The sequence below is a fragment of the Phaenicophaeus curvirostris genome, chromosome 1 (genome assembly GCF_032191515.1).
Source record: "Phaenicophaeus curvirostris isolate KB17595 chromosome 1, BPBGC_Pcur_1.0, whole genome shotgun sequence".
NCBI classification, from domain to species: Eukaryota; Metazoa; Chordata; class Aves; order Cuculiformes; family Cuculidae; genus Phaenicophaeus; species Phaenicophaeus curvirostris.
The window spans coordinates 54,788,493-54,814,292 of record NC_091392.1 but is presented as its reverse complement, the minus strand read 5'-3'; the positions used below and the strand labels follow the sequence as shown (position 1 = coordinate 54,814,292).

Here is a 25,800-nt window from a genome sequence, read left to right as displayed (position 1 = left end):
CCTCTAAGGGGCAGAGAGAACTGTATTTAAGAGGACACTGATGCATAAAATATAATTAAAATTGTATAGCCAAAAGTGACATAACTTTCTCAATGGGGAAGCTATAGGTCAGTTAGAAATAGAAAATTAAATACTCTGTCTGAGGAGTTCTCATGAAACACAAGAGACTTCCAAGATAAGTGAGTGATAGAAGCTAAAGCTAACTCGTCACAGTTGCAAAGAGAAGTGTATAAAAAAAAATAAGGTAGGGGCCACTGGACAGGTGAAAAATTAATAAAGTGCTCATGCTCTTTCTCATCTTTCCAGAAGAGGTTTGAGAGAGGAGAAAAAGAAAGAAACTGTATGAGAGGGTAATGATGAAAATCAACTGATAAAGATCTTTCCTTAGAGGCTTGACATTAATAAGCCTGTAATGGGCTTATTAGACTAAGTCATATTTTGCTGAAATAAGTAAAGATAAGCAGTTATGCTAATATGAAATAGAGTATCAGGACGGATGAAAAAAGGGAAGAATCAAAAGTAAAATATGGAACATTACATTGCTAGTCAGTTACAAGCAGTTTGACTGTAAACCAGGCAGAATTTAGGATGGCAGGACCTTGATATTTTCTGTTACCTAGTTTGAAAACTAAATTATCTCCTTTAAGGTGATATGTTTTTCATACAAGCACATAATATTAGTTATATATGAACATAAACATTCGTATCAACTTATATTAAACATTTCTATTTTTTGTACTATATATTAATGTCTATGACATTCATCTCCTTTAATAGAGGTTTTTCTGTCTATATGGTTGAGGCACTTCCATGCTGGACATTTTTTTGGCTCTTGAAGACAAGTGTGACAGTATAAACCAAATAAATTACTTCACTAGTATATATCAGGTGATACAAGTCACCAAAGTACTCTTTACTGGGTATTGCAGGGGGCTAGAGAAAGAGGTTTTATTTTGTTTGTTTCAAAATTTTGACAATTTGATTAGTTTTACAAGAAGCACGTTCTCTCTTTATTCCTGCTCTGTTACTACCTGCCAAACCACCCATCAGCCTCAACAGCTGAAGTTTAAACTAAAATAAGGTAATCAAGGTGCAACAGTTTAGGATGAGATTTGATTTGGATAGGTTTTATTTTTGAAAGTTTACACTGAAAATGTTTTGTGGAATAGTTGAATTCAAGATAGCATTTTGACAGGCCTCTTCCTGGGCCACTTGATGCCTTGCTGCAAGTCACAGTGTTTCTGAGGTCTTCCTTGGAAGAAAGCATGAGGGAAAGATATAGCCTGGATTTGTCTGAGGATAGTATATGTAGGCAAGGGATTCCTGAAACTGGCATACTGTGACTGCTCTCCTGGGAGCATAAAACCCTGGTATTTAAGGTCCACAATCTGAGTGACTTGACAATGCTATAGAACTTTTACATCTGTTTCGTGAAGTCACAGGATGGCTGAGGCTGGCAGGGATCACTGGACATCATCTAGTTCAACCCCCCTGCTTGTATCAGAGTGAGCCAGAGCAGGTCACTCAGAGACTCAGATATCAGATTTTGACCATCTCCCAGGATGAAGACACCAGAACCTCTCGGGGCAATTGGGTTCAATGTTGGACTGTCCTCACAGTTAAGTCTCTTACACTGTTACAGGTTAGCCCCACCCATACAATTCAATAGCAACAACAATAATAATAATAATAAAAACAATTACAAAGCAATAAAATATATACAAATACATGACATCACATTCCCACCCCACACCTTGATGGCTATAAGTCACCACAAATGCTGCAGAGTAGACATGAGGGAATGGGTCTACTGCTAGGAGGCAACTGGACGCAGGAACTGGATTCAGGAATGCTTGGATCCAGGATCAGGAGAAACCAAACAAACAAGGTCCTCACTGGATGTCAACCACCGCAGAAGAGAGAAAGACCCTCATGATCTCTCAATGTTATACTGAATATGACTCATATGGGATGGAATGCTCTGTTGGTAATTTTCAGGCCACCTGCCTTATTTGTCCCTCCTTGTAGATGCAGCTCCTTTTCCACCAGCTTGAGGAAGGCCTTGGTTAAGTATAAACGTTGGCCTTTTTGCATACCAATGCCCTTTAGAGAATAACACTGTCTCAAAACCATGCAGTTTTCAGAGAAATGAACTTACAGGAACTTAGTCATAAAACTGACTAATTTACCTCAAATTGCAACACACACTTAAATGAATTTTCCTGTATTTCAGTTTGTGTCTAATGCTTCTTGTCCTACCACATATAATGTGAACATATAACAATGTATTTCAGCAGTGTCTAAGAGATTTTGTCCATAGTTCTCACATCATGATCTTCATTTTAGGACATTTAACAACAGGAGATTTAGAAACATTTATATTCCATGGCCCCTAGATACAGATCTTCACATAGTCACATTTTCATTCTTTAGCTTTGTTTCCCTGAAAAAGTTCATTGACAGTAGCCTTTTAACCGGATTTTTCAGTATGTGTAACTAACTAGAGAATAAGAGCCTTCTTCCCACTTTACAGCCTTCCATGTCTCTTCGCAACTAAGAGTGGTAGGTGAACAAGAAGAACTGCTTGTTTAAACTGTCAAATGTGTTTAAAATTGCAAGTATTTTTTCCCTAACTCTTAGAACAAGAATATACATTAGAATCTGTCACTAACAGTGTATTTTGTCTTCAGACATGATGTGAAGAAATACGTTAAAAAGTGGAATTTTTTTCTTTTATAATTTCCTTGTCTATAGATGTGAAGGAGTTAAAGCAAATTTTACCTCTTCAAGTGCAGAAATCAAAACCAAATAGAAGAATAATATAAATATTTTTTAAGAGCAGAACACTAGATATGCTGTAAACTGATTGGGTTTGTATGTCTAGATAACTATATATAATCTACTAAATCATAATTCATTCACTTTAAAATATTTTAGAGCTCATTTTTTTTAAGGTTTCTAGTTGCATGCTATGGTCCAAGAAAATTATCGGATCAGGACACTATGCAGAGATTTAATTATAACTTCTTGAACAGCAAATAGATTTGATCGTAACATGATATTAACAATGATTCAAAAATTAGTCATAAAGCTTTCCAAAAGAAAACAACCCCTGAAATACCTTACAGTATTTTTATTTTGAAAGTTCCTTTTGTTTTTCCTGGTAGATGCTTTTGAGTCTTGTAATTGACACATTAAATTTCATTAAAAGCACAATTAGTTGAACTGGAAACACACAGATCAGTCCTTTCTGTGGATGCTATAGATACTCTACTACTGTGAGAGCTCGTCTTGGTTGGTTTTGGTTACCTTAGTTGGAGATGTATCTCATAACAGTCACGTGTTGTCTTAAAATAAAGTCTGGATTTTCAGAGGTTACAGGCATTTCCTATAACATTTTATTATTTAAAAAAAAATTATTGGTTATCATGAAAGTCAATGATATAGTACGCTTAGCTCCCAAAGCTATAGTGAACTGGCATTCAGGACATTTTACTTTGGAACTGACAGCATATGTATTTATAGAATAGAATTAATAATAGAACATATTTGTTTACATTTGTTAAATGAATATTGTGATTTTTTTTTTTAAACTTGGAGTATGTTTAACTTAATATCTTTGGGTCAGTATTAATAATTGTAGCATATGTCTGAATATTTCTGAACCAGGTGGCTGGCAAAGCTGTATACATGTGTCCAGATGAGCAGCAATTCAGTGACAGCAATAAGTCTCTTGTACGTGTACAGATTATGATGAACAATCCTTGTTTTCTTCTTTGACATTCTTGATCAGTTCTAATTACCATTTGAGCAACAAATATCCTTTTCTTAGGTGGTAATTCAATATTGGATAAATACTTGGGGGTGCTGTTTGATGAGAAGCTCAATGTGAGCTGGCAATATATGCTTACCGCACAGAAGGCCAACCATATCCTGGACTGCATCAAAAGAAGAGTGGCCTGCAGGTCAAGGGAGGTGATTCTGCCCCTCTATTCCTCTCTTGCGAGACCTCCCCTGGAGTATTGTGTCCAGTTCTGGAATCCCCAACATAAGAAGGATATGGAAGAGTTGGAACAGGTCCAGAGGAGGGCTGCAAAAATGATCAGAGGACTGGAGCACCTCCCATATGAAGACAGGCTGAGAGAGTTGGGCTTGTTCACCCTGGAGAAGCGAAGGCTCCAGGAACATGTATAGAGGCATTCCAGTACCTGAAGGGGGCTGACAAGAAAGCAGGAGAGGGACTGTTTAGAAAGGCTTGTAGTGATAGGACTAGGGGCAGAGGGTATAAACTGGAGAGGGGCAGATTTAGACTAGCCATAAGGAGGAATTTCTTCACCATGAGGGTGGTGAGACACTGGAACAGGTTGCTCAGGGAAGTTGTGGATATTACATCCCTGGAGGTGTTCAAGGCCAGGTTGGATGGGGACCCTGGGCAGCCTGATCTTGTGGGAGGTGTCCCTGCCCATGGCAGGGGTCATTGAACTAAATGATATTTTAAAGTCTCTTCCAACCTAAACTATTCTATGAATCTGTGATATGATTTAAAGACATCAATGTTAACATCACTCCCCCTGCAGTGCTAGTTAATTTGCTGGTATTGTTCATCTTTTGTAAAAGTGCATAGACTAGTAGGTGCTATATCATGTATTTTCCTAAATTTCCGTGTGTCTCTATGGTCAGAATAAATTTCTTTTCATAATCTCTACTTTGTCCTGCATTTAACAGCAGTTTAGCTCATAGCTTTCTTTGATTCTAAAACATCCATGTTCCTCTGTGCTATAGAGCAGAAGTATCTTTCTCCCCAAACAACAACTCAAATTTCATTTCTATTTTTGGAAACAAAGTAAAAAAGAGCAGTTTATAAAGGAAGAACCGCATACTATTCCAACCCAAACTATCCACAATTCAGAATGAGATGCTGTCATTCTCTTAGCATTCTAAATGGACTGTGTGCAAGTGTTTGTCAGCTAGAACACTATAACTCTTCATCACTTAAATGAGAAACAAAAAATATTATGCAATCCTGGTTCTGCTTTATCCTAATCTGGAAAAGGAACATTTAAATTTTGTCTTGCAGTTTTGCAGCTTTAATCTTGGTATGCATATGGAAATGTCTCTGCTCCACTTGAAACACTGAGGTGTATGTGTATGAATTCTCTCAGAACAGTCACCACATGCAAGGATTGTAAATTCTGTAGTTCACCCTAAAGAATATGCATTTAATCTTTGAAAAGTTTTTATCCTCATTAATTACTCATTCACACTGTGTGGATCACCCCATGTTAGCACCATGAAAGAAAATGTTACTGTGATAAAGTTAAGATATTTTGTACATGAGAAAATGATTTTGTAAGGTGAACCACTATGTAAAAAGACTGAGATGCTGAAAGGTTTATATGTATTTCTTTTGTTTCTGCAGACCCTTTTTAGTGAAGCAGCTGTAGCTTGGACTCCATTGTGTGACCTCAACATTTACGGTCAACCCTTGAGATAAGTAACTGGTAGATTTGGCAAGGTTAAAAGGTAAGTGAAATTTTAAACACTAAATTAGATAACTTTAAGCAAATGGAAACCTCTGTATTTAGTAGGTATGGTTATTGATATTATGAATTAACACATCTGATGCCTGCAAGGAGAGGGGCTTTTTGTAATCTGTTTCAAAACATGTTTAATTTATTTGTCAGTTTCCATGCTGTAGGTTAAAAAATAATCCTCTTACAGAAAGGAAATAGAGAAGTGGAATTGCAAACAGATCTTTCTCTATATGACTAGGCATCATTAAGACAAGAATTCAAGTTTTAAAACCTAATACAGGTCACAGGAGGGCAAATTAAATGTGGGGTACTATGTAAATCTGCAGGAAACATGCTTCATCTATGGATTTCAGAATAAGGCAAGTGTAGTTTTCATTTGATTTGTTTGGTTAGTTGGTTGGGGTGTTTGGCTTATATTATTTTCTATAACAGGAAACAAAGACTGGCCAGCCCTAATTAAAATAATCAAGTGAAATGGAAAGATTTAACTAAGCACAAAGCTGACAAAGCTGTGATGCCACAGCTTGGTCATTTACAGGATACTAGATATACATTGTGAAATAAACCTCAGTAAAACCGGTGTCACCAAGTAAACAGATTTTGCTAAACAGATTACAGCAAAAGTGTCTATGTAATTAGTCCTTTCCACTGAACATGATATGCAAAATGCTTACTTACAATATTAGTGTAAATCGAGAGGAATTAAATGAATGCTATATAAATCCGTACTTCTTTTATCTCTCAGAAAATCATTTTTCATCCTTTACTTATTTGTGGGTCAGATATTGCCTCAAGGAGAAGGAAAGTTCATGAATAATTTAAAAATCACCATTTTTGTTTCTGATGAGAGAAACATTCAGGGCTAGTTATATACAACATATGCCGAGGAGTATTGTTTATTAAAGAAGATTTCTCTTGGGCTGGGTTCAGTACAAGATAAACATGGACGTTTTACAGAGAGTCCAGAGAAGAGCCATGAAGATGTCCAGAATATCTCTTCTATGAAGAAAGACTAAGACAGTTGCTTTTTTTCAACTTGGAGAAGAAAAGTCTTAAGGGGGACCTTATTGCAGCATTGCAATATGTAAAGGGGGGAGGGGGCTTAAGAAAGGCGGAACACTTCTATCAAGGCCTGTAGCAATACGACAAGGGACAATGATTTTTCATTGGAAGAGGGTAGTTTAGATTGGACATAAGGAAGACATTTTTTGAGATGAGGGTGTTGAGGTGCAGGAACAGGTTGCCAAGAGAAGTTGTGGATGCTCCATCCCTGGAAGGGTTCCAGGCTAGATTGGACAAGACTTTGAGCTACCTGATCCAGTGAAAGATATCTCAGCCTATAGCAAGTGGGTTGGACAAGATGATTTCTGAAGAGCCCTTCCAATCCAAAGCATTTATTCTATGATTCTATATCGTGTCTGTGTGTTTCAAAACACTGGGAAAACATTCCTCATCTTTATGCAGAATTCCCAAATCCTCCTGATAGAAGCTACTCTCTTGATTGTGAAAAATGTTGAATGACTCATAAAACAGAAAATGCTTTGAAAATACTGTTCTTAACTGGGTAAGCTGCTATTTGCAAACTATTATATCCCACTGTTTTGTAGCAAACCTATCTTCCTGACACAATGCATCAACATCATGGACACATCTCCATCTGCTATTTCCTTTATGATTGTGTTTGCTGTGTCATTAATAATGAAGTCTGGGTTGAATGTCTTTTTTTCACTGGCACACAATGACATAAGAGATCTGTTTTAACCTTTTTCTTTTCCTGTTAACTTATCTTCTGACACTATCCTTATTTCATATCTGTTTAAATCCCTTCTGTTGATCTTTTGCTTATTGTCACAGAAAATTTCAATTTCACTTTCATAATACTAGCAAAATCAATTGCTGAAAACTGGGTTTTCCCAGGAAAGTAATATCTTTCTTGTCATGACTTAAAACAGTGTCATTCCTGTGTGGTTACTTCAAACATTCTACTGACCTGTCATTACACTTACATATTATGTTAAGGTCAGAAACTGTCAATATTATGAAAACTGGCAAGACTGTGGAATAAATATCTCTAGAGAGAGGATGTGTCCATTATCAGCAATCACAGTGTGAAAAAAATTACTAAGTGGATCTTCTAATAATTTCTATCTGTACAAAAATTTTAACAGTTTCTTCTGGTGGTTTGATGTCTAATTCTGTCTGAAGGAAAATAGGAATGGAAAAATTCAGTGGAATTAAATTATTACATAAGGCCTATATTCACTTAGTCCATTATAGATATAATTATGAAAATGTAACATCCAGTTTTCTGTCAAGCTGTAATGTACTTTGTGGAAACATACTTTATACTTGTCTTGGAACTTTAGGGAGTGTGATGAATCAGACTTCTGTATGAATCTCATCAACACATTAAAATTCTTCATAATGAAAGACTATAACCTAAAATACCTAAAGAACCGATTCTGCATTAATATCAGCATCAAGAAATTGATAGAAAAAATTCTCTGATGAAAAAAAATTAGCACCCCTACTGTACCAAACTATTAGAAAATTGGAACCACAGACCTAATATTATGATGATGATTTTTTTTAAATCCAGATTACAGTCAATTAACTATTCTACTACACTTTTATATCTTTCTGAATTATGTGTTAATAGCTCCTGTCAAAAGTGAGCCTAGAAGTCAATAAGATTCGTGCTTTTCCAAAACCTTTGCTACCCATTAATGATAGTTCATTCTTCAGCTAACATGACTCACATTTCTAATATTTTTTATTTACATTTATTTTCTCTAATACTTGAATTAAATAAGTCACTGTTAGCAATCTGCTGACGCACTCTTGTTTCTAGACCATTGACTATCACTTACACTTGCCTTACTACTAGTTGATGAATAAAATAAAGGTGATTATAATTCAAAAGAGAAAAAAGTCTCAAAACTGCTAAAATTATTGTCAATATAGGAATATTTTAGCAATATTGTATTTATTCATCAGGGACATGATATATACTTTTTTAGGTGGTGAATTTTGCTATTCAGTCTTTATGCATGACAAAACTAATTCCAATTCATGCTGTCTCTGGTCACCAGGAGAAACAAGCTTTTATTCTCTGTATCTTCAAATCGTGTAGTTTTCCTAGTCTCTTCCTGTATATGATCTGCTTTACCTACCTGCTGATATTGTATTGCACTGCATTTTGAATAAAATAACATTACCTGATGTATCTAATGTAATCATAAATTCATAATTTTTGTTGAGCTCAGGAGTAAAATCTTTAACAAAGTGGATTTGCCGTACAAAATCACATTCTGGTTTCTGTTTTCATCGGTTTATATTTAGTTGCTAATAAAATCACTGACACCTATTTCCATGTAATATTGCATATAACAGAGAGAAAGATATATGAAGCAAAAATGTGCAACATATTTTATTTGATTGGCTGTAAACTCGCTGATGCATTTCAGAAGGTGAAAATAGTTTTTCTTCATATAATTCAGGAATAAATCCTCTATGCCTGATTAAAATGCAGAAAAACACCATAAACTATTCTAATTTGAAAGGTTTGATCTCCTGATGCACCCTTCTTCCATCTGCTTCATGTGTAAACTTAATTTACCATTGAAGGCAACTTGGGTTCAGATGCAATCCCCCAATCATAAATTCTATATGTGATTGAAAATTACATTTTAATACTTCTGAAGTTTCTGTTATTTGAAAAGATCTTGTAACTTTATCATAAAATCATTGTGATTTATGAGAAATTACAGAACTGTTAGTGAAAATCTGCAAATGGGAAATCTATATTACCCTAGGGTTAGGATCTAATCTTGTATTTTGAATCTTAAAGTACTGATAATTCTAATGCAGTATTTTTCGTTCTTAGATGGTTTATTTAATATAAAGAACAAGCTAGAAATCAGTGTAAGCAGCTTCAAGGCTTTTATTTCTCTGTGCTTGAAGGTCATCTCTAGATTTCATGAATTGCTGGATAGGATTCTGTATTATGGATTACATTACAAAACCTATTTAGGGAAGGGAAAGGATCCTGAGGACCTAAGAGTAGTTGTAGACTTCCACATATTAAAACAAACAAAAAAGATGTTAGAATACCAATACTTATAAATCAGCAGGGGGCCACAAATTTCTTAGTGGTCACTAAACAAAGAAGACTATGACATAAAAAGTTATATTATTGAAAGAGACAAAGAGAAATTCTATCAAAAAGATAGTTTTCTATTTAATAGGTGTTACTTTTTTAAAAAATATATCTTTTTTTTACTTGGTAGGAAAAAAAAGAAAGCTGCCTTTTTAGTAAAATACTGTACGCAGTTTCTGCAAAACAAATAGTCTGCTTTGAAAGCTGGCTCTGAAGGCACGGATCAGCAGTAATTTGACATGGAGACTTTTAACCCAGTTATTTAGTGGCAGGAAACTATACTCAAAGAGCAAAGAAAAGTATATATAGCATTGCGATTTTAAAGAACAGCATTACTTTGTAAAATAGTCATCTGCCACCAGGAGCTTTCTTTATAACTTTTGTTACTGAAAAAAATTCATTGAATATTCCATTCACTTTCTTTTCCATTGATTTTTTAATAGCCTGAATGTCATCATTTTGTAAACTAGCCCCCAAAAAATGTTCATATTTAAAGAATGTCTGGATAACTCCAGCTCTGCAAAATCTTTTTAACTTTTTAAATTTTATTTTATATTTTTTGAGATGCCTGGAGTTGCGTGGTCATGCTTAAGTCCTGAGCAAGAATGCTCCTCTTAGAACACTGCACCCTTGAACACTAGAATGTCATATCTCAGGGTGCTATACTGAAAAGATAATTAACATGGAATAAGTGAAAGTAGGTACAGACAGTAACAGAAACATTTTTAAGGGTGAAAGAAATTAAAGACTAAGCAATCATAGAAACTTGATTTTTTCAGAGTGAGTATAAGTACTTTTTATAGATATTTTTATCACAGATAATAACTAAAAACTAATACCTCTCCAAGAAGAGCTCTCCTGCATACTTACATCTCAGAGGGGCCAGAAGTGAGGAGGCAAAACCACGTGGCAGGAGTGAGGGAAGGGGAGGGAAAATAGAATGAGAAAAAAGTAAGCCTTTCTCGTTTTGCAACACTCATTATATTCAAGAATTTTGATGCTGGAATACACCACAAAGCATGTTTTTGGCCCGTTGTTTGTCAAACATAATTAGCATCAAGGTTTCACCTTTAGCTTTCTGAAACTCCAGCCATTCTAAAATTCTATGAACAATCTAAATTTTTCAGTTTTATATCATGACTGTTTTTCAAGTCAGGATTGCTTTTATAAAAAATAATTTAAAATTAACTTATTTGTTTCAAATGTTCTAGTAATTAATACATTTCTTCAGGTGCTTCAGAAATATGTTACTGGTTCAGAGCACTAAGTAATATATTCATTAAGTCTCTAGATAAATTTATTAGTAGAAATTCTTGCCTCATACAGGAATTATGCCACTGTTTTGTTGGCTTGAATATTTACTGCAAAATCTAACAACGACATTAAGTACTTTTTCATAATCAGTTGTTACTTCACAGTCCTGTTGGTTTCATGATCATTCCTATTTATTATTTCAAGATATCTTGATGAAAATAGAATCTGTGAAGTAGAGGTGATATTCATTGTAAAATGTATAGTGCAAACAAATAAGGCACGCAGACATTACCATGTCTGTAGCTGTATATTTCTGCGATTCATCAAAAAAAAAAAGATCGCTACCACTACCATCATCATCATCATCATTTGTCCACTGTGACTTCAGTGTTTTGAAGCATTGATGCCAGGGGAGTTGTCATTATTATTTTCATTTAAATGGAAATTATTTGTTCAATAGTAATACCTATTTATTAAGGTATTACTAAATCTAATCCTACAATTTGTCAGACCTTTAAAACATTTTGTGTTTATAATATGACTTCTCATTTTAATTTACCAAAGCTCTTCCTCAGTTTCCAAGTGATTCTAATACCTGAAATGTGTTTATGCTTAGCTGTAAAAAGGACAAACAGATTTTACACAGAGATCGTTGAAATTATTGCACAAATGCATTTTCAGTAGCTATAAAATTGAATCCTACTGTAGTAATTTATTTTAATTAATAAAGTCAGTTATAGCACAGGGTAAACTAGTCCAGCTTTTCATCACAAGTTTTGTAGGTGAAAGCTTTATTAATTCCTATCACTCTTCTATAACTCTTTCCACTTAGTTTATACTCTTTAGACAGTAGTTGCCAAAACTGGGCTTAACACCTTAGTGACGGTTTGTTCCAGTCACAACCGGAATCAAATATTGGATTTAAAAGTTTTCCTCTGTATTTTTCCCTCTCCATAATACTCTGTAATTTCTTCAGAAATCACTGAACATAAACAAGTCATGTACTAGCCTCTGTTTATGTAGTTCATTGTTTCTACACTACACATAGACGTACACTTAAGTAATTTGTCTGTAAATGCATGTTTATCTAATAAAAAGCATTTCATTGTTCTGCAATTTGTCAAGGTAATTGTAATTTATAGTTTTGTCCTAGAGCATGCTGTTGTCCTCCAATGTTTTGAATTGTCAGAAATTGGAATATTATTATTTCTTATTACATTATACAGGCAATTTATGAAAATATTGAGCAGAGCTAGACACAGCAAACAGTTGTAGAGCTCTGCTTGGTGCAGCATCCACTCCAAGAGGGTTTGTATCGATGTGTGTTGTGTCAGTAAGCTCTGCTTGACAAGAACACCAGAAATATCAATGTGTTTAAATTAATTCTGCTGTTTTTCCACCACCTTCTCATCAATAAGAATTTCCTGTAAGGGAGACTTCTTCTATAATTAGACCCCTGGAACCTAGAATGCAACAACTTTCATATGGCTGCTTGGTGGAGCAAGCACAATCATCTTGCTTGACTCTTCATTCTAGTTCTAAACCCTTAAGAATAGATGGTTAAATTCTAGTGTAAATTTAAAACATGTTGAATCAATTTAGAATATAAATAAGCACAATATTCATTAGTTCTCTACTACTACTCAATGATAAGGCACAGAAATCTTGGGAGGGAAGGCTGATGTTTTTTTCTTATATTTTGTTTTGAATTCGTTAAAATATGCTACTTTGCATCTTTTAATTTAATTTCATAATATGGAAGCCGATAGATTAACTTAATTAATGAAGCCATATTAGTTTTTGCTTCTTCTGAAATAATCTGAGCTAATAAAACCTTATTAGTTGTTGCTTCTGAAATAATCTGAGCTCTTGTCTATAAAACAAGCTTTTATCTTGATGACTGGACTGGTTTTGTTAAGAAAAGGAAGCAAAAAGGATAATATTTTCGGATATAGAATGAAGGTGGTAAAGGCTTACTTATATTTCAGTTATAATGCATCTATCTCTAAAATATATTCTTTCTAATAACTTAAGGGGTTTTACTACAATGTTTTTAAAAAATAGTAGTTATTGTTTCTCTTTACCTCTAGATTTATGTATTTAGGGAAAGAATAATGCTAGTATCAAGTATATCCAAGCAACAAAGTTTTTGAAAGGCACTATCATATATTTGAGATTTGAATAAATGAAAACTCATCCTTAAGTCATCTTTTAGAATGCACTGTAAATAGTTTGTCTATTTGAAGTTGCAGAATAATAAAAAAATAGGGACTTATGACAGTGATTAGGCTTTTATCACTGAAATTGATTTAGATAATGAAAATTTTACACTTCATTAACTTACAATTTAGAGCACACTTTCTTCTTTCTTCTCCACATAAAAGATGACCATTTACCAAGGTTTCAAATGCAGCCGCCTTCAATACAGAACACAATTTAATAGTTTTAACACAATAAATATAATAATCTAAATAAAGTGTTCATTCAAAAGCCTGCAGACTTTAAAGATGCAGATTTAGAGCTTAGAAGCCAACAAAAGCAAAATAGCAGGCATATCCAGTGAAAAGGGAAACCTCAGGCAGAGAAAGTTTATTTTGACTTCTTACATCTTCACAAATAAGGTCAGATTGAATTCAGTGAGTATATGTTCATATAAGATCTACAAATAAAATGATTCAATAAGAAACAGAAGCTAAGTTTCTAATGCTTCTGTAATTAAGTGATTATATTAAAAGTTTTAAGAATCACAGAATCACTAGCTCAGAAAAGACCCACAGGATCATTGAGTTCAACCATTCTTGTCAATCGTTAAACCATGCCCCTCATCACCTCATCCACCTATCTTTTAAATACCTCCAGGGATGGTGATTCAACCACCTCCCTGGGTGGCCTGTTCCAGTGTCCAATGAACCTTTCTGTAAAGAATTTTTTCCTAACGTCTAGCCTAAACCTCCCCTGGCGGAGCTTGAGGCCATTGCCCCTTGTCCTGTCCTCTGTCACTTGGGAGAAGAGGCCAGCTCCTTCCTCTCCACAACCTCCTTTCAGGTAGTTGTAGAGAGCAATGAGGTCTCCCCTCAGCCTTCTCTTATCAAGGCTAAACAACCCCAGCTCTCTCAGCCGCTCCTCATAAGGCCTGTTCTCCAGACCCTTCAACAGCTTTGTTGCTCTTCTCTGGACTCACTCCAGAGCCTCAACATCCTTCTTATGGTGAGGGGCCCAGAACTGAACACAGGATTCAAGGAGTGGTCTCACGAATGCCGAGTACAGAGGGAGAATAACCTCCCTGGACCTGCTGGTCACGCCGTTTCTGATACAAGCCAAGATGCCATTGGCCTTCTTGGCCACCTGGGCACACTGCTGGCTCATATTCAGTCGGCTGTCAGCCAACACGCCCAGGTCCCTCTCCTCCAGGCAGCTTTCTAGCCAGACTTCTCCTAGTCTGTAGCACTGTACAGGGTTGTTGTGCCCCAAGTGCAGGACCCGGCATTTGGTCTTGTTAAACCTCATGCCATTGGACTCTGCCCAGCGGTCCAGCCTGTTCAGATCCCTTTGCAGAGCCTCCCGACCCTCCAGCAGATCAACACTTCCACCCAGCTTAGTGTCGTCCGCAAACTTGCTAAGGGTGCACTCGATGCCTTCATCCAGATCATTGATGAAGACATTGAACAGGGCTGGACCCAGCACTGAGCCTTGGGGAACCCCACTTGTAACTGGCCTCCAGCTGGATTTCACACCATTTACCACCACTCTCTGGGCCCGGCCATCCAACCAGTTTTCCACCCAGGAGAGTGTGCGCCTGTCCAGGCCAGAGGCTGACAGTTTCCGAAGCAGAATGCTGTGAGAAACTGTGTCAAAGGCTTTACTGAAGTCCAGGAAGACCACATCCACAGCCTTTCCCTCATCCAGCAGCCGAGTCACTTTGTCATAGAAGGTGATCAGGTTAGTCTGGCAAGACCTGCCTTTTGTGAACCCATGTTGACTGGGCCTGATCACCCGGTTCTCTTGCATGTGCTTCATGATAGCACTCAAGATCACCTGCTCCATGACTTTCCTTGGCACTGAGGTCAGACTGAAAGGAAGGTTTTATGCTTTATACATTTTTTAAGTCTTTCATGAAATGTTGGATTTAGAGGCCTCAGAATAATATATTGACAATAAATCACAGAATGAGTTCTCTACAGACAAAATTCTTTATATTGCCCATAATTTCATTTACATCAGAAAACTCTGGGTAACTCTCTAGAAACAGCACAGGGAGAATTGTCTGCATTTTATTCTTGAAATAAGCCCACTTAAACAAAATAAGAACAAAATCCTGCAGTTTTGCATATTTCATGATATTTGCATGAAATTTAATTTTTTTTCCAATGTATTAAAGTTAAAATTTGTTTAGATTACCTATTTTATATTATTATATTTTATAGTATGCTATATTCTATTCTATATTATACTATTAGCAGAGTCAGTCACAGAATCAGAGAATCCTAGATTCTTTATAGCTCTTAAGCATAATTTTTTAAAGCTTGAAAGCAGGGAATAGACAAGATAATAATGCTCAGTTTTGCTCATTAAAACTACTATATACTACTCCCTCGACTGAGAAATAGTCTTAAATTCAATAATTTTCTTGAATCTTCACTTCTGCCTCAAAGAAGAAAAAGACAGAAAGAAAGACATAGGAAAACTTTAATATACTTCTAAAAATATATGAAAATTTCCCTTCCTAAGCAATTAATTACATTCATTTACGGGATGTTTTAAGTAAAAGGACTCATAATTTTTTGTTGTCTTCTGTATTTCAAGTTCACCTGCTATTGCGTGAAGTTCTTTTTGTCTGCCAAAGCAGAAGTATCAAAAAATTGAACAACGTGATCAGAACCTATTACATTTTTAGGATTCTCTTTCCTTTTTGCAGTCCAAATAAAGACATCATTCACTTCTTGCTGTAAGTCATTCTCTTCTCCAACATATGTATATAAAAATTTCAACACTTAAAAGAAAAAAAAATTATGCCAAGGAGACGTCTTTAATATTCTTATAATGTTTGCCTATATTAAAATATCCTATATTGTTTATAATGAATGCTTTATATGAATTTACACCTTAGTATGTAAAGAACAGCATAGCTTAGAGTTCATGGCAGAATGCATAGTTTTTACATGAGCACTGAACAAAATTTTTTTATTAATTCAGACAAAATTCATCACATGCTTTAGTCACTGTCTGAGTTGCCTGGTCTGGGGTTAAGATTTACTTTATTATCAGCTTAGCATAAGCATACGAAATACAATCCTGTTCCTAAAAATGTAATTGTTGCATACATAAAGTTTGTTTATATTCCATGTGAGCATTTGTACACAATGGAAAGTATTGTGAAAATATCATGTGTCAACATCCTGTATAATTACCAGATCAAATGAAAGCCATTCAGCACGCTGACAACACACTTAGATGTAAGAACCTGTTATTATAGTAACAGATGATGTTTATGCAATCACCAGATGTGCCAAAGATTTGCTCTAGAATTGAGACTACAGTGTGAAATCTGGCCTTGATACATGCAGGCTGCATCTTTATTTCAGAGTATCTTTAAGTAAAAATGCAAAGTTAGAGATATCAAAACACAAACACAAATATGATCATGCAGGCTTAATGAAAAGGAACTGTGTCATTGTGATTGACTTCAGAATTACTTTTAAAGTAAAATTAAAAATGAAAATACTGACTTTTATCCATGTGTCAGTAGTGGAACACAAAGTGGAACATTAAAAGATATTGAACAGAACAAAACCATACTTTCATAACCGAACCATGGCATCTTTTCATTTTGGTGTATAAATATATGTATATAGATGCTTATTCAGGAATTTTAGATGAAAATTTGTTCAAGGATATACTATTTTCTATTCTTTCCTTTTCTACCTCCCCCTCAAGATCAGTGATATTATGAGAATAATCCCTTGTATATAATTTATACTTTGTTGTTTGAGTATTACAAAGACAATACATGTTTTTAAATTTGGATATAGTCTAGTTAGATAGCTCTCACATGCAAATAGAATAATGAGAGAAATAGAAATATGATTCGTGATATACCTTTTTTTCCGTGCATAAAACACCACTCCAGGTGAAGCACAAGGCTTCTATGATATGTTTAATGAATAATTGCAAATAATACCAGGATTGGTCATGAGACACTAATATTTATTTTCTGTATAAAAGAGCAAAACCAGTTTTATATAGGTGTAGATACAGCACCATCCAATCACAAAGGTGACACCATCATGACTCTCCTTTTCCAACTTAATAAACGTTTAAAAGGGAAAACGTAACAAAGCCTCTAATGGGTTAGTTGCAAGTAGTGCCACTTATATGATACCTGTAAAATTAGCTATGTCTTAATTTAAAAATTGCAAGGTCAGAATTTCAAGCAATGAAAAACTAAAGTAAAAATTAAGCAGCTGAAGTCATGACCTTTTGTTCTAAAGACTAAATATTAAGAGCGAAGTCTTTGGGAACATTTTGGAAATAAGTTTATTGCATGGTCAATGGGAAGAGTAACATGGAGAAAGAAAAGCATTAGTTTCAGAATTTCTAATACTGACTGAGGATATGTAACACCCATATTAAAACTTTTCCTTTATTGTATTCAAATCTATAAATTTTGAAACATGTGGCCCAGAACATATTCCATATCTCTTACTTCTCCCTAGTAGATTGAATTTCTGTTGCAATCCCTAGCAGATCATCCTTGCAAAAATGAATCAGCCCCTCTAGGTTACTTCTGATATATGAAAACAATTGACTACGATTTGTTCTTGAGGCTCAAAAACAGAATTCATCACAACAGCCCAAGATGAACAATTATCTCAGAGATACAATAAAAACTTAAAAAATAGACTCTCTAAATCAATTCTTCTGAAAGGAAAACTTTTCAGACTGCACTCTTTTCTTAGCCATGATACCAGTCTTAGGGGAAAATACTTGTCATTTAACCTGGGTGTTATCAACAGCTGCTCTTAGAAAGAAAATATTCCAAATAATTCTGCTAATACACTAAAAAGAAAGATATTTCCTCCTGACAAAAAAAATAAATTAAATTAATCTTGTGCATAAGCATGAACACTACTAAGTACTTATCTGAATTTACTGCTTAACATATGATTTTACCCAGTCTCTGTGTTCCAAAGCACCCACAAATTTCTGGCTTTCTCTTCTGAAAAGCATATGGAAAGTTTATCTATTACCCGCTATGCGCGTGTGTACACACACACACACAGACACACACACACAGAAAAAAAAAAAGGAAAAGGACAATACCACTATTACCCACCTCTCTCTTTTTCTTCTTCTTTTGTTTTGTTATTATGAATATTTCTCGTCTTCAAATGTAAACGTTTCTATTTTCACTGTTTCTGTCCTCCACTGAGGTGGCATGGTATATTTCTTTCATAGCAGATTCTGCAGATGCTCAGATTTTGTACTTGTGGCTGTTAAGTAAAGAACCTGATGAGGTGTCCATTTTACTTTGTCTCTGTTTAACCCATTACTCTTACATGCAAATTAACGTAATAAATGAAGAGAAATTCAACCATGACAGTACAACTCCCTGGTTAAAACTGGTTGAACAGTATTTACAGGCTTAGTGTGTTAGGAATTTAATTTTGCATGTATCACACTCTGTGAGAGATTTATCATGAAGATTTGTCTCTTAATAAAAACATAAAGATAATTTATATTGATTTTATTAATCGCTTTCATAATTAAACGTGTATTAACAGATATTTCATTGAAAGAATATATTATGAAAATCCCCAGATATTCTCTTTCCCTCTCCCAGTCCAACTCTCCCAATTTAGCTATACTAAATGAATAAAATTTCCAGAAAATGCCAACCTCCATTAAAATGTTTCCATCTAGGCAGACAGAGGTTGTGTTTTTCACAAATGACCAATATTTTACCATACAGTCCACCAAGTGCTGGAAAAAAAAAAAAAAGAAGGGAAAAAAAGAAAAGTAGTGCAAAAAAGACAAAGAAATTCTTTCATTTGGTAAATAAAATCATAAATATTATTAAAGTCAATATAAGTCTATGATAAGTCAAGCCTCAACAGCTAATGGGAACTTCAAAAATAAGAACTTGGCACCACAAATGCCATCAATAAGAAGAAAAGTATCACTGCCTCCATTTACCAAATTATATAGGGACAGAGAAAATAAGAAGTTGTCCATTACCAAATTAAAGGTTTCTGTAGCCAAACTCAGAAAGGAGTGGAGATCTTTACCTATAAAATCATACTCTGCAATACCTCCAAGGATTTTGACACTGTCTCTGAGGAGATCCTCATAAAGAAGCCAATGAACTGTGGGCTGGATAAGCAGATAGCAAGGGGGGTTGTAAATTGGCTGAATTGCTCAACACAGAGAGTTGTGATCAGTCACATGCCACGTAGCTGGTGATGAGTAACTAGTCTGTCCTGCCAGTAACTTGCACAGAGGGATCAGCATTCAATGGCATCTTGTTTAATGTCTTTATTACTAATCTGGCTCATAAGGCAGAGTGAACCCTCAGCAGTTGCAGAGAACACTAAACTAGGAGCAGTGACGGATACATCAAAGGATCAAGCTGACATCCAGACAGAACTTGACAGGCTGGAGAAACAGACTAACAAAAATCTCATGAAAGGCAATTTCAACATGAGGATGTACAAAGTCTGGGGAGAAACTACCCCATGCACAAGCCTATGCTGGGGACCAACCAGCTGAAGAGTAGGTTTGTGGAAGAGTTCCCACCAATCAGCAAATTGACCACAGGCAGTAATGTGCTGTCTCAGTTTAGCCCCACCTGACCTGGTCTGCAGCTAAACATGAGCAGTTGTGTACAAATCACCCTCTACACAGGGAAGGGTGATTCAGCAAAAGTTGATTCCAAATTAACTTTGTTATATAATGTGATTTATACTGAAAGCAAATCTCACAAAGTTTTTTCTTATAATTATAAGGTGGGATTTGAAGTGTTCTGTATTTATAGAGTAAAAAGAATGTTAAATCATTTATTTTCTTGTATGCTGCTAGCCATAGCTCATAATACAATAAAAGAATAGTTTGGAGTTCCTATTTAAAAAAAAGGATAACTGAAAATCCCAATGTACACCATCTTCTGTTATAGTGAGACATTGATCTACTTCATTGCCTACACACTGAGAAACAGCTTTGCAGTATTGCAACTTGAAATAGTGTTTACTAGGAGGATTTTTCCATAACCTTTTGACATTTCACATTTTTTACAAGCTGCAGCATAAATTTTTGCTTACCATTCTCCTTTATTTCCAATGCATTATTAATGTTAGTATACTGCAATCTTCTCTGCCCCTGTAACAGAAAAAAATATAACATGGCTTCATAAGTAAATAAATCAGTATCTTTTCTCTGAAAATAAAATGCCGTCTCTCTGAATATTTTAAATTCTCTCATAATATGATGTATTTTGCCTTTAAATTATTCTTTCCATTATGAATGACTGTTGATTGTTCTTTTCTTAAAATAAAGACAATACCTTAGTAAATAAAAAATTATATGAAAGAAGTTAAGTACAGATGAGTTTGCAAGAAAACACACTAACCTAAAGTGGAATAGTCACAATGGATTTGTTTCTGTACGTATTTGCATTTCTTGATGCCTTAATAGTAACTTCAATAGAAAGCTTTCAAAGGATTAATTGCTTGGTTTTGCTCAAGTTCTTTATTTATCATCATTAACAGGCTTCTTTGAAAGAGTTTTTTCATGGTGTAATGTATCATGTACTGAAATTCTCTTTTTGGCAAGCTGACAAAAATAGTACATTAGATGTTATGCTGTCTAATTACATGGCTTGATTTTCGCAATAATTTCCAATTTGTTGGTCTCAAGACACAGGAAAACAGAGAAGTAGAATATTGTAGATCAAATCATACAGCTCTCCTAACCAGAGCTATATCTAAGATACAATAAACTGTTGGGAGAATGTCTATAGTACAAAACTTGTGCTGAAAATAATTAAGTCTAGCTTTCCTGAAGTGAGGAGGAAATAATTTAAAAATGAGACATACCACAGAATATAATAGTAAAATATCGTAAATTCTAATCTATTCAAAACTGTTGTTGAGGGCAGTTGAACTGGCTGAAAGTAGATTATTCTACTTAGATTATTTTGCAGAGGGTATTTCTCACCAAGTTTTATAACAAGATTTCAACATAAGTAGTAGTAACAATACATTAACAATAAGATAATTAGAGACAGAAATTAATATGCAAAACACAATCAGTGCACTGATTTTTTCTTGTAAAATACGAATGTTAATACTTTCTTTTACATAAAGTGAAATTATTAACATCATATATTAAATCTGTCTGCCACATTAATAAGCTTTTCATATTGTAATTTATTAAAATTATTACCACTTTTAATCCTTTTTGAGGGTGTTATAACAAAAAACAAGACTCATTTTTGGTTTAATGTGCTTTTCTGCAGAGATCCTAATTATATCAATGAAAGAATTCTCACTAACAGTTTTTCTATTGTGGAGACATTGACAAACTAAATATAAAATAATGCAAATATGCAGCTGAAATATCACTACTGCCACTTCAAGTACTTTTAAACCTGAAAAAAGTGTGATTCTCTATTTTCACAGAAGATTATAATTAGAATATAATGAAAAATTTAAGAGACATAATTTTTGGTTGAATGAAGAGCAGAAAACTAGGCTTCCTGTTTACAATGGTTCTAAACATATGCTTTAATCTCCTGGATGTTCTTATAGTTTGCATATATCTTGTTATCACAAAATGATTGCTCTGAAGTTTTGGTATTAAAAATGTGTACTGGAAGATTAGGCCTCCTGTTCAAAGTAAATATCAGTGGTACTAATATAATCACTTATTTTGCTGCTTTACAAGCATCTAAAAGACAACATCTTCCAGTCTCCTTCTTCTCCCTGTAATGATATACCCCATAGACTATCTCCTGATTATTAGAATTTTCCTCCTCCGATGTCTTCAATACTTCCCCACAAGTCACTGTAGGTATGGGCTGCTTCACCATCTCTGCACTGATGAATCTGTGTGAATTTTTTTTAAACTTTCAGTGTCTGAGTTACAGATGTGCACACTTTCAAGAGAGAAACACTTTTTTTATTAGGCTGTAATTTACACTTAACTCAACCTGAAGTAAGACAACATGCACGTAAGAGCGTTTATGACATCAAAATATATTATAGGTAGATACATTTATAAAAGGAACACGGGAATACAATTTCAAACTTTGCTGCCAACCTAGTGTATTTATTCTCTCCCACAAACGTATTTGCATTTAAATCTTCTGGGAGAAAGAGGTGTGTTAAGTTCCAAATTCTTTATCTAAACAGATATCAGCCTCTGATCTTGATTTGAATTTAGCATTTCTTGCCTCAACAGTTGGTCCTTCATAAGCAACTCACGAAATACCTGTCTGTATGAAGTGTCTTCATTCACTATATTTTATATCAGCTTGTATATTAAGCGCATTTGTAATAAGCCTTTAAATGGGTTTGATGTATTTAGAGTATTTATGCAAAGCACATAATAAAATTAACACTTGGGCTTTGGCTGTTCTTAGCGATATATGTTGTCTCTTTATTTAAGAAATGTTAAGTAGAAAACACACAGAGTTCTTGGAAAAAGACTAAAAATAGGTGCCTTTAAAAGACATCTAGCCAATGTCAATGTCAATATCATAGGTGACAGATTGTCCTTTGCATTCTTTTCATGGTATGACTGTTGTCTATTTGTATGTGACTTTTATGAAATCAGATACACACAAAAAGAATCTAAAAATGTAGTAACTTTATCCTTTGGATATGTTAGAATATCAAAATTCATACTTAGCCAAAATTGAAGCAAAGAGATTATTCTAAACTTTCATATTCAGAATTAAATCTTTTAAAAATTATTACTTAAAAAAAATATTACTCTAAGATAAAGCACAAGTATTTCAAAAGGACATTAAACAGGTATTTCTCTAGGTTCCTGCGTATGCAAATTATTTCCTGTTGGAAGTGAGAACTTCTACTCATTTTCGTTAAGTCAGTACCGATGTTTCATTTCAAGATATTTCTCCTTGAACATATGAAAAAGATATTTTACTTTCTATTTTTGTATTTTGAAATTTCTGTTTTCTGGAATAGGAATGAATTCAGTTTCTGTTGTAAAATTAGTCATGAGTGACTGGGAAAAACATAACAAATATCTTTTATCTAGATCTTGCAGGTTTCTGTGGAGTTCATCATATTTAGAATTTCTGTGAGAGACTCACACCTGTTTGACACCAGTATTGTATAAATGAACGTTTTTGAATGCCACAGTGTAGCACAGCTTTAAGTAAATTGTCACAGCCAAAAACATTTAAGTCATATGCATCCTTAAAATGCTATCACTTCTTTTGTATCATTGCAGTGCATTCTTAGCAGGAATAATCTTATTCCAAACAGAATAGGACAGAATAGGACTGTACATATTGAGCCCTCTGACAGCCCAGATGCACTGTATACTGTATTTCCTAACCTTCTGGTAACCTTTCATTTTTCTGTCTCTGACATTTTGTAGGTAATATTGTAAATCATTCATTACAAATGATGACAACATCATTGAATTATTTTTTTTTTCATACAACCATAAATAATCTTGTCACCTTTGTATGTTGGGGGAAAAAAAATCAAGATAGTCTGGCTGTTTCAATAGAAATTTAGACAATAATATATTTTGGAAATGACATAATAAATAAACATGTAAATAAAACATCATTGTGCTTCTAAGATAGAGCTATGGACATTCTGCTCATAGATATCTTAGTGAGAAAGTGAAGGGTAAAATTAAACTTTTTTTACTATCATGGATCTCAGTGGGAGAAGAAACTTCAGGGATCAGAATCAGTTACACAACTTATACAAGAGAAGAAATAGAAACATACTGGAAAGAGATATGGAAACAGAAATAAGGTTTGCTTCTTTGTGTAAAACCTTACATGCGTACAAGTATCAGTAGAAGTGCCAAATAAATTAATAACACTAAGTAGCTCAGTAAGGGACTCAGGTCCTTCCTGCTGCTTCAAACCATGTATGTAATGAAGATGTTCAGGCTCGGAGCCCAGGCTAACTGTAGTCTAAAGTAGTAACATAATATGAAGAGTCCTGCACTTTAATAGATTCCTACTGTGTATTGACAGTATTGATATTGCTTGGTATTTTCCATATCGCCTTTGGCTTTCCTTTGTTATCAGAGCCTCAGCTAGATTCACCCAGGTTGGTTTTAGCCATGCTCTTTTCTCATGGTTTGGATTTTCTGTCACATCTATTAGCCAAATAGACAATAGACAACCACTGTATGTTGACAGTCTTGCAAAAATACATTAATGTAATGAAAGATAAAAAGAATCAGACTGATTACTGCATGAGACACTTCTTTCAATATGTACAAGAGACGTGAAAGTAGTTATAGAATTGAGTGTTAATACCTGAAACTGATGTCACTAAGGTGATTTCAAAAAAATGAAGGAGCATAAGGAAACGAAAGAAAAATATGTGTATCTAAAGGACATTTGTGGTTCTGCTGTTTCTCTAATTTATTTGGATAAAATTCCTTAAGCAGCTTTTTCTGGCTTTCACTTATATTGTGGTCTACTCTCTTTGTCTAACACAATGGATTACAACCTTTACAACACAAAAGACCACACTGGCAACTTTTCAGAAACTAGAGGGATACAAGTAACTTACATATTAATTTACATGAAATTAGATGAAATTTGCATCAAGTTCCTTACTTTGTACTGGGAATAACTAAGATTAGTTTAAATACAAAATACGTTTTTCTCATGGTTTCTGAACTATTTACTTTATGTTATTATTTTATTTTATTTGTATAAAACATTTGTTTTACTTCTTCATTATGCTGGGCTTTAGTGGTCTAGGAGGGAGATATTTCAGATCAGGTTAGTTCAGAAAAAAAGAAAAATATGACCTATAATGGCAGGCTAAAATATCTCCGTTACGTGATAGAACTTTTCTCATAAATAGTATAGGTTTAATTTTACTATTAACATATGCCTGATAAATAAATGGTGCTGCACGACTGGTTATTTAGAGAAGGGATTTTTTGTCTATTAGAATGTAAAAAAAGATTTTAAATGTTGCTCTTTTCTGGGCAGTTCTTCACAGTGTATGCAACCGTGCTTGACATTCATAATCAATCTGCCTGCCTAAGCAGGATGTCTGAATACAGGCCAACAACCTCTGTTCTCCTCCAATGCAACTCATCAGAAGAGATTTGTTTTTTCAAAATGTGCTTGACCATATGTGCATATTGCCTCTTAAAAAGTGCAGAAATAATAAAAAAATCCTATTCTTTTTACCCATCTTCCAACAAAGTATTATAATTTCGTAATAAAGTATATTTTAATTTGATGCTTCCAACAGGAGAAGAAAAATTTGTATTGAATTAGGAATATATTTTAAATGTTTCTTTGTACCCATCCGAGTGTGTGTGCAGTAAGTTAACACACAATTTTTCATGTTATAGCTTTTTCATAGTGTAGAACACATTTTTGATTGAAGACACTGCTATGTTGATAAAATACATGATTTATTGCAAAACTAAGCACCTGTAAAGCATTCACATGGAAATATATGTGAAGAGCAGTAAATAGTAGTAACTGGAAAATAGCCTTAATGGATGGTTATGGTTAATGACATTTTCCAATATTCTATGTTGTGATACTTTCTCAGTACTGCAGGCATTTTTGCTGATAATTCTTGAAACCAAAAGACAGCTTTAACGTGCATG

General features: G+C 34.4%; 1 protein-coding gene across 2 annotated transcripts in view; it reads left to right on the top strand.

The window, feature by feature from the left end:
• Window positions 1-25,800, top strand: part of MGAT4C (MGAT4 family member C) — a 332,430-nt gene that overhangs the window by 73,388 nt on the left and 233,242 nt on the right. For both annotated transcript variants that reach the window (XM_069849821.1, XM_069849822.1), the window contains exon 2: window positions 5,420-5,523. The gene's annotated coding sequence lies outside the window, so the exon portion shown is untranslated. The remainder of the gene's footprint in view (window positions 1-5,419; window positions 5,524-25,800) is intronic.